Source organism: Mixophyes fleayi (assembly GCF_038048845.1).
Source record: "Mixophyes fleayi isolate aMixFle1 chromosome 12 unlocalized genomic scaffold, aMixFle1.hap1 SUPER_12_unloc_2, whole genome shotgun sequence".
Taxonomy (NCBI): domain Eukaryota; kingdom Metazoa; phylum Chordata; class Amphibia; order Anura; family Limnodynastidae; genus Mixophyes; species Mixophyes fleayi.
This window is the reverse complement of record NW_027445896.1, coordinates 873,202-887,072: the sequence shown is the minus strand read 5'-3', so window position 1 is coordinate 887,072 and position 13,871 is coordinate 873,202. Positions and strand designations below refer to the sequence as shown.

The following is a 13,871-nucleotide window of genomic DNA, read 5'->3' as shown; positions in this document are numbered from 1 at the left end:
GAAAAATTTGGGTGGCCAAGGACATACTCTCAGGGGTCTTGTAGATGTGTAGGTTGAAAAAAAAATGAGAAAGAATGGAGTTGTGACAATAAAGATGTGTATCCCTGATGTAGAGTCTTTGACAAATTATATATATATATATATATATATATATATATATATATATATACACACATACATACACACACTTTTTATGCAGTTACATTTTAAGTCTGAAATGTACTCTAAATAACAGTAAGTGTTAGTTACCGTATGCTTGATTGGTACAGGGAAAAGTTTGAATCTCTCTTCCTCTATACAGGGTGACATTGACACCTCACAGATGACAGACGCGTTCTTTCTTCTTGAATAAAGGTGCTTTTATTGTACACGTCACCAATAATACACGGCACTGTTACGACTCTGCCTATATTTTGTATGTGGCAGTGGTACCTTCAGTCCACCAGAGGTGCTGCTGTTCTGCCCTTGAACCTTCCACCATGCCTGTAGGAGTTAATCTTGCTTTCTGATTAGAACTGCACCTGTCTCATAGCTTCTAATACCTGCCTCAGTCTGTGCTCTGTACAGTTCATCGTTTTACTTGGCTGCTGCTGGTCTCCTGTTGATCCCTGTTCCAGTTTTTGCTTTGCTGCTGTTTGACCTCCTGTTGTGACCCTCTGCCTGATTCCCGGACCCTGCTTGCTTGCCTGTTGCCCTGACCTCTGCCTGGCTATTGGATTCTGCTTACCCTGATCTCTGCATGGTCACGGGACTCAGTTTGTCTGCTTCCCTGGACAGCCTCGTGCCTCCTGGACTTGGGTAACTTATTATACTTGTCCCTGCAATTTAACTGTATCTGTCATTACTTGGAACCTGTTGCTCTGTGGATTTTCCTGCCATTCATCACACCTATTCATATCTGTGGATTGGAGTTATACCTGTTACCTGTAAATCTGCATATCCCACAAACTGAATCTTTGTTTATGTATTTTGCCTGAAAAAAGACATTTGGTTTATTATACTTCTGTTGCCGCTTCCTGAATTCACTAGGAATCATAACAGGCAGACTTTTGTCAGGATGACACCAGGAGACCCTAGCTCTGGGTAGACATAGACATAGACCTCTTGCCTAGTCACCAGCCAACTAGCTTGGAATCAGTCACGCTGCACAAAACAATAATACAGGTTTAAATACTTTACACTCCTCCCCTCCTATCTTGATTGACAGGTGACACTCCCACCTGGTCCTTATAGAGGGGGTCTCTTCAGGTGCTCTGTTTAATCAGTCTCACTGCAGCTTTAACCTGGCAACTGCTGTCAGCTGTCAAAGAAAAATACATCCAAACCACCTCAATACATGTAAGTTAATTCCCACTCTATACTTTTACTTTGTCACACATATGTCCTCCACTTGTATATCTTTAACCTAGTTGTACTGCTGTTCAAATGTGTAACCCTGTTTGCAGCCTTGCCCTGCAGACTGTCAGCTGAATATACATTTTCTGTTACAGGTCTATGGCAAAGCAGTCCCTTAGTCACAACAGCTATTTAGAGTTTCAGTAATTGCCAATTACTGCTTCTAAGTGAAAATAGGACTTGACAAAAATATGGCTGAAAAAAGGAATAATACAATAGCCGATATCTATCAGCCCCCACCCGGTTACATTGTTCCTGCACCATGGTTGTCTAACAGTTTTTTTGTGTATTCATATGCATGATTAAAAGTTTTTACACACACAGGAGGCATAGTGCATTCTTACCACTACTGCACACTAGACGTTAGAGATGAGTGGTTCGGATGTGGAGCAATTTGACAGATGCAGGAATTGTGTTTCCGAGTAGATACAAAACACAACTCGATTCTTCTCGCCAAAATTGGATCTGAAAATGAGGCAAAACATAATTTCCAAGAAAATATGGAACCAAAAGGGTTGTTATACAGGAAGTGCGTCATTGCACTTCTGGTTAATGCTTCCCATTAACCAGAAGTGCATATTGCCAGAGTGTGCATTTGATAGTGGAGGTGCATTAATGCACCTCCTTGGTGCAATACTCTCCTCCTCATTCTGGATTTGTTTACACATCTTTTCCCATTTCAACCTGTTCTGCTCCCTGGATTGAGATGTATTCTGCTACCTCTATCCGCCTGTCCTGAGGTTCCAGTTCCAGCCTCCTGTTTCAAAGTGACAGCCTCTGCCTCCTGTTCTGGGGTGCCAGCCTCTGCCTCCTGTCCCGAGGTGCCAGTTACAGCCTCCTATTCCGAGGTACCAACTTCTGCCTCCTGTACCGAGGCTCCAGCCTCTGCCTCCAGCTCCGAGGCATCAGCTTCTGCCTCCAGCTCTGAGGTGCCAGCCTCTGCCTACAGCTCTGAGGTGCCAGCCTCTGCCCCCGCTCCAGGGACTTTGCCTGCTCCAGAGAGGGCGCTGCCCTTACAGCCTGCTCCAGAGGGGACGCTGCCCTTACAGCCTACTCCAGAGAGGGCCCTGTCCATCTAGTCCGCTCCAGAGGGGGCCCTGTCCCTTCAGTGCGCTCCAGAGGGGGCCCTGTCCCTCCAGTCTGCTCCTGAAACTTTGCATGCAGTTCAGCCCGTGTTGCCATTCCATGCGGTTCAGCCAGAGTTGCCATTCCATGCAGTTTAGCCCACCATGCAATTACATGCAGTTCAGCCCGAGTTGCCACTCTATGTGGTCCAGCCCGAGTTGCCACTCTATGTGGTCCAGCCCGAGTTACCACTTAGTGCTCTCTGCTCTGATGCTTCCCACAGTGCTGTCTGCTCTGAGGCTTCTCACAGTGCTGTCTGCTCTGAGGCTTCTCATAGTGCTGTCCCTTCCAAGCCATGTGCCTAGTCCGGGCCTCCTTCCAAGTCGTCCACCCAGTCTGGGCCTCCTTCCAAGTCGACCAGCCAGTCCCGGCCTCCTTCCAACTCCTCCGCCCAATCAGGACCCCCTTCCAAGTCCTCCTCCCAGTCTGGGCTGTCTCCTGCCAAGGGTGTCCTGCCCGAGTCCCCAGAGACATGTGTTCATCCCGAGCCAAACTTTCTCACTCCATCTAAGGACAATTTAGTGAGCCCTATTGCCGTTCCAGTCGGGGACCCGTTTTCTGAACCCAATTGTTCTCCCAAGGATCCCACTAAACCATCATCCAAGGTTACCAAGACCTCAAATTCCTCTTCTGTTCCAGACTTCCGACCACCTACCTTCAATGAGGACATCCGGCAATTTAATACACTTATACATTTTGTATATCTTATTTTCCCTTTGTACCCGACCTCCTAGATATCCAACAAAAGAAAGTGTTTTACCTGTTATCCAACTTTACAGGGAAAGCTCTAGAATGGGCAAGCCCCTTCATTGAGACCAAAGATCCCATCCTGTCTGATTTGCAGCATGTAACTGATGCAGTGATCAAAGAATTTGCTCCAGCACTTGACAATTCTACTCTCAGCGCTGCTTCTATGCCACTTTCTTTACCTCCGGCTACTCCAACTTTGAGGTTATCTTTATCTTCGCTCCATTTCCAGCAACCCTCTAAAAGCCATAAAAAGAGAGGTAAAAGAAGAGAAGAGACATGTGACTTTGGGATCTCTGCATCCCTTGGGAGTGGTTCCTGTACTTTTTCCACCCTTAGATGAGGATTTCTCTGCTACATGCCCAATTCTGGACTATGACTTTTTTGACCGTTCCTGGTAATTTGGCATCTGGAATCCGCTCCTGTCTGCTAAGTACTATGTTGGACTTTTGCATTTATATGTATCCTGCCTGCAGTACCACTGATTCACCAAAGGGGCCACTGTGGTACTTGGATTCCTCTCCTACCTGCCAGAGCTAAGCTTGTTATCCTGAGATGCTTAGCACCTGTCTCTGGCCTACAAAAGACTGCCTGTCTCAAATAGTCCTTGCCAGTTCATCTGTTGACTTGACCTCTGCTGTTCCTCCAGTGTGTTATCCTTGATGGATATCCTGGTTTTGACCTCTGCTCATTCCTCTGTTTTTACACCTCTCCCTGTGATCCCTGACTCAGCTTTGTTGTGATACCGTGCTGGACCATGTGGCTTTTGATATCTGGCTCGTTTGACTTGTGTTATTGTGTCTGCAGTGTATTGCTCCACTAGCATTCCAGCTTCTACAGTCTGTAGCAGCAACTCAGCTCCCATGTCTGCAGCAGTTACACCATTGTGTCTGAGTCCTCACACCCGTGACTCATCCGGTGCCTTTTGCCTCTTGAGTTTTCCAGGTATCCTGAAAACCGTGATCTTACCTGTTTCTCCAGGCTCAGAATCAGACTTGCCTTTCGGCCTCTCAGCACTGACTCTTGAACTATATTATTGTCCATTATCTGCATCTGTGGCTTACTGTGTTTTCTTTGTTATTACTGTCATACCCTGCTGACTTGCACTTACCGCTTTTCCATTCATTGCATCCCGAAACCTGGGTAACAGGTATTAAATAAAAACAACTTTGTTCCATTATGCTCTCTCAGTGGTCTTTATATTGGGAATCCTGACACTTTGTACATGTCATAGGTACTCATTGGGAATACACACCGGCTAGGCCAAGTGTCCCAGTGACTCACCTAGGATTTGTTATGTACACATTGTTGAATAAAAAGGTTTTGGATTTTTATTCAACATGGTTTTAATTCCCTATCAAGAGTTATCTTAACAAATAAATACAGACACGTGACACTTGTTTGGAGACGTAAGGTCACCAAATTTTATTGAAAATAAATTAAAGTGGTGGCAAATAAAATGCACGGCCAATAAGCCACCAGCCATTCCAACACCAAAATTTGGCAACCAAAACTATACTCTGACACTTCCAGGCAGTGGAGCCCCCCTCTCTTCGCTTCACCGCCAACCAAATGTGTCATCTGTGGCTTCTGATTGGCATGCTCTTCCGCCACCAAGAGCCTTCTGAAAGAAGACCAACGATTAAATACAATTCAACATGATGATCACATTAAGGGACAGAGTGGATGGGAACATTTCCAGTGGCAGGAGAGAGAAACCAGCCTATGCCCATCCTTTTAAAACCTCCCCAGCTCAGGCCATTCCCCCAAACCCTTACTGATTGGCTGGCTCACTATAACTAACAGCCTCAGTAATATTAACTCTTGACTTTGTTATACTTTTGTGGGTGTTCAGTATTTTATATAAATTCATTTTTATCTATCTGGATTGTCCTTTCTCAAGTTTTTTAAAATGTATAATTGTATGCATAAGATATATTTTATATGGTTTTTTTCTAATGCATAATTTAATTAATTGATACTTTTTAGAAGTCAGTGTTTATGCCGAAAGGAGCAGGAAGCAGGGTAGCAGGAACACAGACCCTGTACAACCTGGTTCAGGCTCTACTCTGATTGTTTTTTTGTTTTTTTTATACTTCGCCAGTGTAAATGTAATTTATTTCTATTTAATAAAAAACTGCACTTGATCTAAGTGCCTTAATATTCTCCTTGTCTAGTGCTCTCCAATAGACACATTATTAATTCATTGGTATGGCAGTGTTGTTGGTATCTCCGTTTACTCCTAAAATGGTGCAGCTGGATGAGCACGTCACAGTTTGAGCTCTGTTGAGAAAGGGATCAATATAGCTTTCAAAATGTTACACTGCATTTTTAATCATCCCCACCCACTGCTATTTGGAAGATTAGTTTATTGAAACCCTTGGAGAGTGAATAAGTCACAGTTTTCCTCAATCCTCAAACACCAATGACAGCTCTCTATCCTAGGGGGAGATAACTGTAAAAAACACATTTCAATAGGAAGGCAAATAGCCAACTTGTGTGGATCCACTGCAATACCAGTTTCATACCACAGGTGGCAGTGCCCTGACAACATTGACTGCACATTCCTTTTCACTTACTGCAATCAGCACTTTGCTGAAGGAGAAGTCAACTAGAAATAAAGAGATCTCACTGCTGCATTTATAAGGCCCTCACTCCTACCAATCTGTGCATGAGCAAAGTTGTTTTTCCAAATAGAGCCCCCAACATTCCAGTATCCAGACAAGCTGCAACTAAAGAAACCAGCAGCCACAGGTGGTGAAAGTTGCAAGAACAGGTAGGACAGTCTGTCAAATGTTCTGATTCTATTGGGACAATCCCGATATTTGGTGACTGTTCTGCCCAATCTAAGGGGCAGGTCAAGACAGTGTACTCTTTATATACACACACTGAATTCTTTATATACTACACTATGGTAGTATATAAGTACATAAGTACAAGTAAAGATTGCTCAACAACATAAGAAAAACCATCCAGATTAAAAAAGTAAACACATAACATGCACTACTGAAGTAATATAAATATTCGCAATGTAAGTTATTGTTTACTGTAAGAAACAGTTTTAAATGTATTATTAATATTAACAATTGACACAAGTTTGAATAATAAATTAATTCGATTTGATTAGATTTACCTATCCTTCTGTTTGATATGGAAAGATAAATTCATACACACCCAGCAAAGCATTTACACATTAATATGTATACTCCTTAAATTTAATTACTATAATTTCTTGTGACATGACTTACTGCACAAAGAAGACAAAGTACAAAAAAAGTTTTGATGTTCGTCCACTAGATGACAATATAATCTAAACTACACTAGCGAGATAATGAAAAGGTCAATTTATTTTTTGACCAGTAGATGGCAGAACACATTGAAAATTGCATTTCTGTATGCAACTTGCTTTTTTCTTTTGTGCTCAGTTCATCATCTATTTATATAGCGCCACTGATTCCGCAGCACTGTACAGAGAACTCATTCACATCAGTCCCTGCCCCCATTGAGGGCAATAAGTTGTGTTTTACTATATTTTGTGCCCAATAAGTATTCTCATGGGCATGCAAGTGTTTATAAACACATAAATAAAGGGTGTATTTAAAGCAGAGATGAGCGGGCTCGGATTATCGCAATCCGAGCCCACCCGAACAGTGCGGATCCGAGGGCGATCCGAGCACTGTTCGGGTATTTCCGGCGGGGAGAATCAGTGAAAGCGAGGCTGAGACTCCAAATCCCACCGGGAGGTTGGATTTTTTAGTGGAGCTGTGGAAGAAAGTTACCTGGGGGCGAGAATGAGTCAGTATTTACAGCCAACATTCGGCATTTGCATATAGCTTGCCGAGATATTACCTGCACTCTCCTAGCGTATTGCGATACCTTGTTTTTTTCAGGAAAAACATAACACACAAGACGTTATGTAAAGATGCCTTTAGCTGAGAAATCACAGGTCCTGTTTAAGAAAAAGTTGCAGAATGATCATTACAAATGAATTAAAGGTGACAACCGTAGTGGTGTGAAATGTGTTTCATTTGAAAATAAAACTCATTTAGGCTTTATAGTATAATGATACATATTCCATAAATAATGTATTTTTTCTGTTCACATTATCTTTAAATTCTGTCCCAATTCCACCCATAAATGAGTCAAACAGAAGCAGCTGTCATGAGAGTTAGGTTTTAAGGCAACCCCAATGCTTTTCCACTTGGCCATTTCCATTTATGGTGCAGAAAACTGGGACTGTTTCATAGTATAAAATAATTAAAGAAAAACTTATCTTCTTTGTAAATATTCATATTAGTGTTTGTACCTCAATTTTCTATTTTTTGGTGCATGTCAAAACCCAAACCCAAAACAGTTTACAGTCTTTCTATTACTTTTTACTCAACTGCGACTCTATAAACATTCCTAAACAATTTGTAAAAAATTTGACAGCACAGTGGCACAGTAGTTAGCATTGCTTCCTCACAGTGCTGGGGTCATATGGGTTTGAGATTCCAACCCTGGCAATATCTATGTGGAGTTTGTATGTTCTCCTAATGAGTTGTGAGGGTTTTCTTTGGGTGCTCTGGTTTCCTCCCAATGTCCAAAAGCATACTAATTGACTATTTGTGTGTTTGTTTTATAGCAAATGTCAAACTTAAATTTACCTGAACTGTGATGAGTCTATCCCGAACCGGACTTGTGTGATGACACACTTTATTATGGATCTGACTGCTGAGTTCATTTACGTGGTGATGAAAGCTAGGTATTTCAGAGAATAGTTGGGAGTATCTTGTATGGAGAAAACTATTTGGTTAGCTTCTTGGCATGAAGTGTAGTGACATTGTTTATCCATAAAGTATGTGTTCCATATTTTACTGGCCATGCCCCTGTGTGCATATTTGTACAGATTATTTGCGTTACCTAGGAGACTGCAAGCAAGGCACTGATCCTGCCGTAAAAGTCCAGTGGTACTGCTGTTTAAGTCCACTGATCCTGCCACGTGTTGGGCTAAGTGTTTGTGCCTCCCACTTGTGTCGCTTAGCTTAGTCATCCAGCTACCTTGGTGCAACCTTTTGGCCTAAAAACAATATTGTGAGATGTTCAGAATAGAGTGGAAATTAGTGGAAATGAATGTTATTGAGGTTAATAATAGTGTAGGAGTGAAAAAAAAAATAAAAAAAATGGATTTTAGCACTTTTTATGCTTTTTTTAAAAAAAAATCAGAACCCAAAACCCTAAATCAGAACCAAAACCTTGAGTGGGGTGTTTTGGCAAAACCAATCAGAACCCAAAACCTCAAGCTAAATCAGAACCCAAAACCTAAAAACACGAAAAGTGGCCGGTGCACACCCCTAATTTAAAGGTGTGTGCCTATACTGTAACTTCCTGACGTCAGGACCATTTTAAGACATTGATAGGAAGGGACGTTGTGCCTCCCATTTACTTACAATGTCAGTCCCACCACTGGCTTCTGCAGCAATTGGCTAGAGTGTCTGGGGAGGTGGCAAGAGGCATGTTGGTGGAGCAGTAGGTATGGTAAGAACTTGTTGCCCATATGATCACAGACTCTTAGTCCACTTCATGAGAGGAGCTGCCCTATTGGTAGGCTTAGGGCAAGAACAGATTGATGTGCTCCTGTCTATCATATGTGCCAGTGGGCAAAAATTTGATAGACACAAACCTATAATTAGCACTTATTTTAATAAATTGCCTGTAGTGTCAACGAATCACTTTGGTGATACATGGTCACTTGCAGCCCATTGTATCACAGCCTTCTCGGGCCACCCTGGGTTTTCAGTGCTGAACATGTTTAATTGAAATAGCATTTTTTGGTTCAATCAGTCTCCTAATCCACAAAGGTTAACAGTAATTATAAGAATACACCCTGTCATGCCGTCATTGTCTTTGTTTCTGGATTCTGGAAGCCCTATATAAGACTCTACTGGGGGTTAAACCCAGGACCACACTTTGTGTTTCTGTCTCTTCATTACGATCTATCTTCATTTTTTGTCCAGTCCTGTCTTTTATATATATTGCCGAGAGGGTGGGGTACGGTGTATTGATGCCGAATACCTCGACTTACCACGACCTGATGATTCCGAAGGGCTCCCTAGCGCCGATCCCCAATTCCAACAACTGTTGAAAGCGACTTGAAGCAATGACGCAGAAGTAAGAAGCCGGCTGCTCTTCATGACGTCAGTCACCATGGCGACCGGATTATCGGTGCTATTAATGGTGTAATGTAAGTATGCGCCTATGTATAATGTAGAAGCCTTTGTAAAGTACATTGTACATAGCCCATATGTAACTATTCTAAAACAACGGATCTGCCTTTCAATCCAAAGGGTGCATAGTATTCGGGCTTCAGACATATTGAGACCGGTCTCTTTTAGTTTTTTATTTTTATATTTTTATATTTATTATTATATCTGATTTGTATAAATGTGTGCTTTTTAGTTCTGTTTTGTATATGATGATATTTAATATAACATTTTACAATTTTAAACCACTCTCAGCATCCTCAAATGATTTCTGCCATATGATAATTCATTGGAATAGCCTTTTGTATTGATTTTTTGGCTTATTGTTATATAAAGCGCTATTGGTCTCCTTTTCTAGTTTTCAACATCATTTGTGCACACTCAAAATTCAAACTTGAAGTTTGTTTTTAGTTTGCAGTATTCTGCTATTCCAATGCATTCACACAAGATGATACATTCCGTGGGCATGATACATCAAGGCATGGGCATTTGCCCGTAGTCAGTGTACAGCCGGGGCGTGCCAAGCCATAGCCGCGTCCGCATCCAGTTCTGAGCGTCTCAAAATTACTTGTTTTTCTGCCGTATCTCTTGCTCCTGTGCTGATCACTAGTGATGACAGTTGCATATGCATGCTATGACTTGTGTTCGCAATCAGAGGCAAATGTAAAAATGTATCTTATGTTCAATAGACATTAACAGCATACTAATAAATGTATTTCATGGAGAAAAAAGATTTTTGCTTTTTAACTGTTTTGTCATTAATGCCTATATTATTAACAGGTAACATTAATTCAATAGTTTGTTTTGCTTTTTTGTGCGTTCATTTGAAAGCAGTCAATTAACCAACCAGTATGTTTTTGGAGTGTATGAGGAAACCAGAGCACCCGGAGGAAACCCACACAAACACGGGGAGATCATACAAACTCCACACAGATAAGGCCATGATCGGGAATTGAACTCATGACCCCAGCGCTGTAAGGCAGAAGTGCTAACCACTAAGCCACCGTGCTCTAGTGAAACGTGCATCGTCCTTGTCAATCCTTTATCCCCATTATTGTTTTCTCTTCTCATCATCTTACTCCACTGAATTATGTTGCACCAGGAGCGCTCACGCGCCTCCCCCTTCCCCCCCAAAAAAAGCCTCATCCATTCCCCCTTCCATTTTTGGGTGCGATACACTAACGGCCTACAATTTTAAGTCACCGGATCCCAGGCCTGCATGTTTCTGCCACTCCATCCAACATAAAAACTATGGATTAACTTCTAGATATTTTTTTTGTGGAAACGGTCTTTCTGTGGCGTTATCTAGTTGATATACTTGTGGAGACAGAACAGTTGGAAATAGAGATCTTAGGGAGTCCTCTGTTACTGACAAGCTGAAGTGTGTTCAGAGCATAGGAGACAACTTTTAAAGATGATTGTTTGGGGGGGGGAGGTGCTTCCTTTACCCTCCCTTCCTCCATTAAGACCGCAAAATGCCCTGCGATTGGTCGGTCAGTGGCAGCCCAAATTTTTGAGAAGCTCAAGCTCTCACAGCACCCTATGATTCAGAGAGAGGAAACAACTCAGATATTGGCAAATCCATGGTAATATCATTAACATGCTGCATATTCTGAATTTCTGTATACCCCCTATAAGTGAAACTAAACTAATACTCTAGAGCACTTAAGGACAATGTATATGAATACTGACTAATCACACAACAATGGAATGACAGTTGAGGTTCAACTGTAAAGATACAATATCCTTATATATTAACGTTGGCAGTTTATACTCTACAAACAATACAACAATACACCATTCATATATTTCCGTGGGAGGCTTGTTAAACTCAACAGGCAAAAACTTGTCAAAAATATCAAACCAAGACTTACTATTTACTTATAAACTGGAATGAATATGGGAACCATGACAATTTAGAACATTATTTGAATAATATAGAATAATACTAATACTAATGGATTGCATATAGTTGTGTTAAACTGATTAAATATAACACGTATTTACACCTGTAATATTACTGTGCGGGATTGCAAGTTAAAGGAGTTAATGTCTATGTTTGTCTAACCCCTGCTGGAACCACTGTTTTACGGTATCATTATCATTACCATTTATTTATATAGCGCCACTAATTCCGCAGCGCTGTACAGAGAACTCATTCACATCAGTCCCTGCCCCATTGGAGCTTACAGTCTAAAATCCCTAACACACACACACAGACAGAGAGGTAGAGACTAGGGTCAATTTTGATAGCAGCCAATTATCCTTCTAGTATGTTTTTGGAGTGTGGGAGGAAACCGGAGCACCCGGAGGAAACCCACGTAAACACTGGGAGAACATACAAACTCCACACAGATAAGGCCATGGTTGGGAATTGAACTCATGACCCCAGAGCTGTGAGGAAGAAGTGCTAACCACTGAGCCACCGTGCTGCCCAGCATGAGCCAACGTTCAACATCAGGTGTCAGGAGGTTTCTGGGGTGACCATTTTTATTTGCTATATGGGAAGGGTTATAATATAAGTGTTAGGGTAAAGCACTTTTAAATAAAACCAGAGAAGAAATATGCCCACCCTCGGTTAATCCCACCCATACTTTATATGATACTAGCTGTGTGGCAATATAAATGCCCTATAAGTATACAAAACGAAAAAGACAGTCATTGCCAGCGCTTATCCTTAACACTGCATATCTGTGTGTATCTAGCAAAATGAAAACATGAGGTATTGGTTCATATTTTGATCAAAACATTTAGGCCTGCATCCCAGCGTCAAGAGCACCTCATTATATGCAGGTCCTACACTGATCTATATGCTTCAAACACTGTTAAAATCAACACTTTTAAATGTATTATATTAAACTTTGTAACTGTTAAAACACACAAAACATTAACCATTATGAGTATATATATATATATATATATATATATATATATGTATAGATAGAGGGTGGATAGTTTTCCGTCTGGCTCCAAGTTATCACTTACCCAACCCAACCAGTGTCCCCGGTTGTGCACGGCTTCATTTACAAGTTTGTCAAGCCCTGTTACTCTATAGCAAAATAAATAGTCTGTTTCTGTGAACCAGCTGTGGATGTGATGTCACAAAGGGTTTAACTGTCCATCTGTCTTTCAGGTTTTAAATCCTGCAGTGTCATGATTACCACCCTAATTATCATCATCATCGTCTATTTATAAAGCACCATTAATTCCGCAGCGCTTTACAGAAAACTGACTTACATCAGTCCCTGCCCCATTGGAGCTCACAGTCTAGATTCCCTAACATACACACTCATACACACAGAGAATATGATCAATTTGATAGCAGCCAATTACCTACCAGTATGTTTTTGGAGTGTGGGAGGAAACCGGAGCACCCGGAGGAAACCAACGCAAACACGGGGAGAACATACAAACTCCACACAGATAAGGCCATGGTCGGGAATTCAACTTATGACAACAGTGCTGTGAGGCAGAAGTGTTAACCACTGAGCCACTGTGCATAAACCGTAACAGAGGTGTGAGTTTGTACGCCCAGTTGACCAGTGATGGTTACTATGGAGTAACATTGAAGCCATGTACAACAGGGGAGGAAGAGGCGAGGAAAATTGGGATAGAAAATTAATAATTTAATGCTTTGTGATATTTGAGTAAAGGATTATATTCCAGTTATGTTCCCCACCTATCAATACCTAATTTAAGATGTTATACTGATATATCTGCATGAAAGTAAATAAAAACAAAGAACATTTTAAAAAGTAATATGTCCAACTTCCAGAGGTTATGGCCATTATGTTTTTACTCTGGTCTATGATGTTAAACTTTAACCTTTAAACGAATCACTAAAGAAAGTAATTACTCAATAGCGCCACATTGGCTGGGAAACATCATAAAATAAATGAGAAAACTATTATCTCTGTTTTGAAATCGCTAAAAATGTAATAGCTAACATGGTGTTCAATGGTTGCCAGGCAACTATATCTTAAACTGTACAGTTCACATCACTTAAATATATATTATACCAAGATTCTGTCATTCTTCCCATTAATGACAAAACTGCGGGTCAATATTACCCCCCCTGGAGTCATTCCATATTCCACTCAACTGGTTGTAAATCTTAACACAAAATCATTGTGGCAGATAAAGTTCAACTAATACATGGAGTAAATAGTATAAAGTATAATCCCAAGGCACAAATAGGTAAGTACAGTTGATATACGGTAAACCCAACTTGCATATGATAGATAGAACTTTCAAGCCTCAGTAGGTATAAAAGCAGATATAGTGACTAATATCATCATCATCATCATCATCTATTTATATAGTGCTACTAATTCCGCAGCGCTGCACAGAGATCTCACATCA

At 41.2% G+C, this 13,871-nt stretch overlaps 1 protein-coding gene and 1 non-coding gene across 5 annotated transcripts in view; both read left to right on the top strand.

Moving 5' to 3' along the window:
• Positions 1 to 13,871, top strand: part of LOC142112083 (SLAM family member 5-like) — a 346,313-nt gene that overhangs the window by 114,453 nt on the left and 217,989 nt on the right. The gene's annotated exons all lie outside the window — the stretch shown is intronic.
• On the top strand, positions 7,916 to 7,987 carry LOC142112118 (small nucleolar RNA SNORD50). Its single transcript, XR_012681166.1, has one exon. It is a non-coding gene; the product is annotated as a small nucleolar RNA SNORD50 (small nucleolar RNA).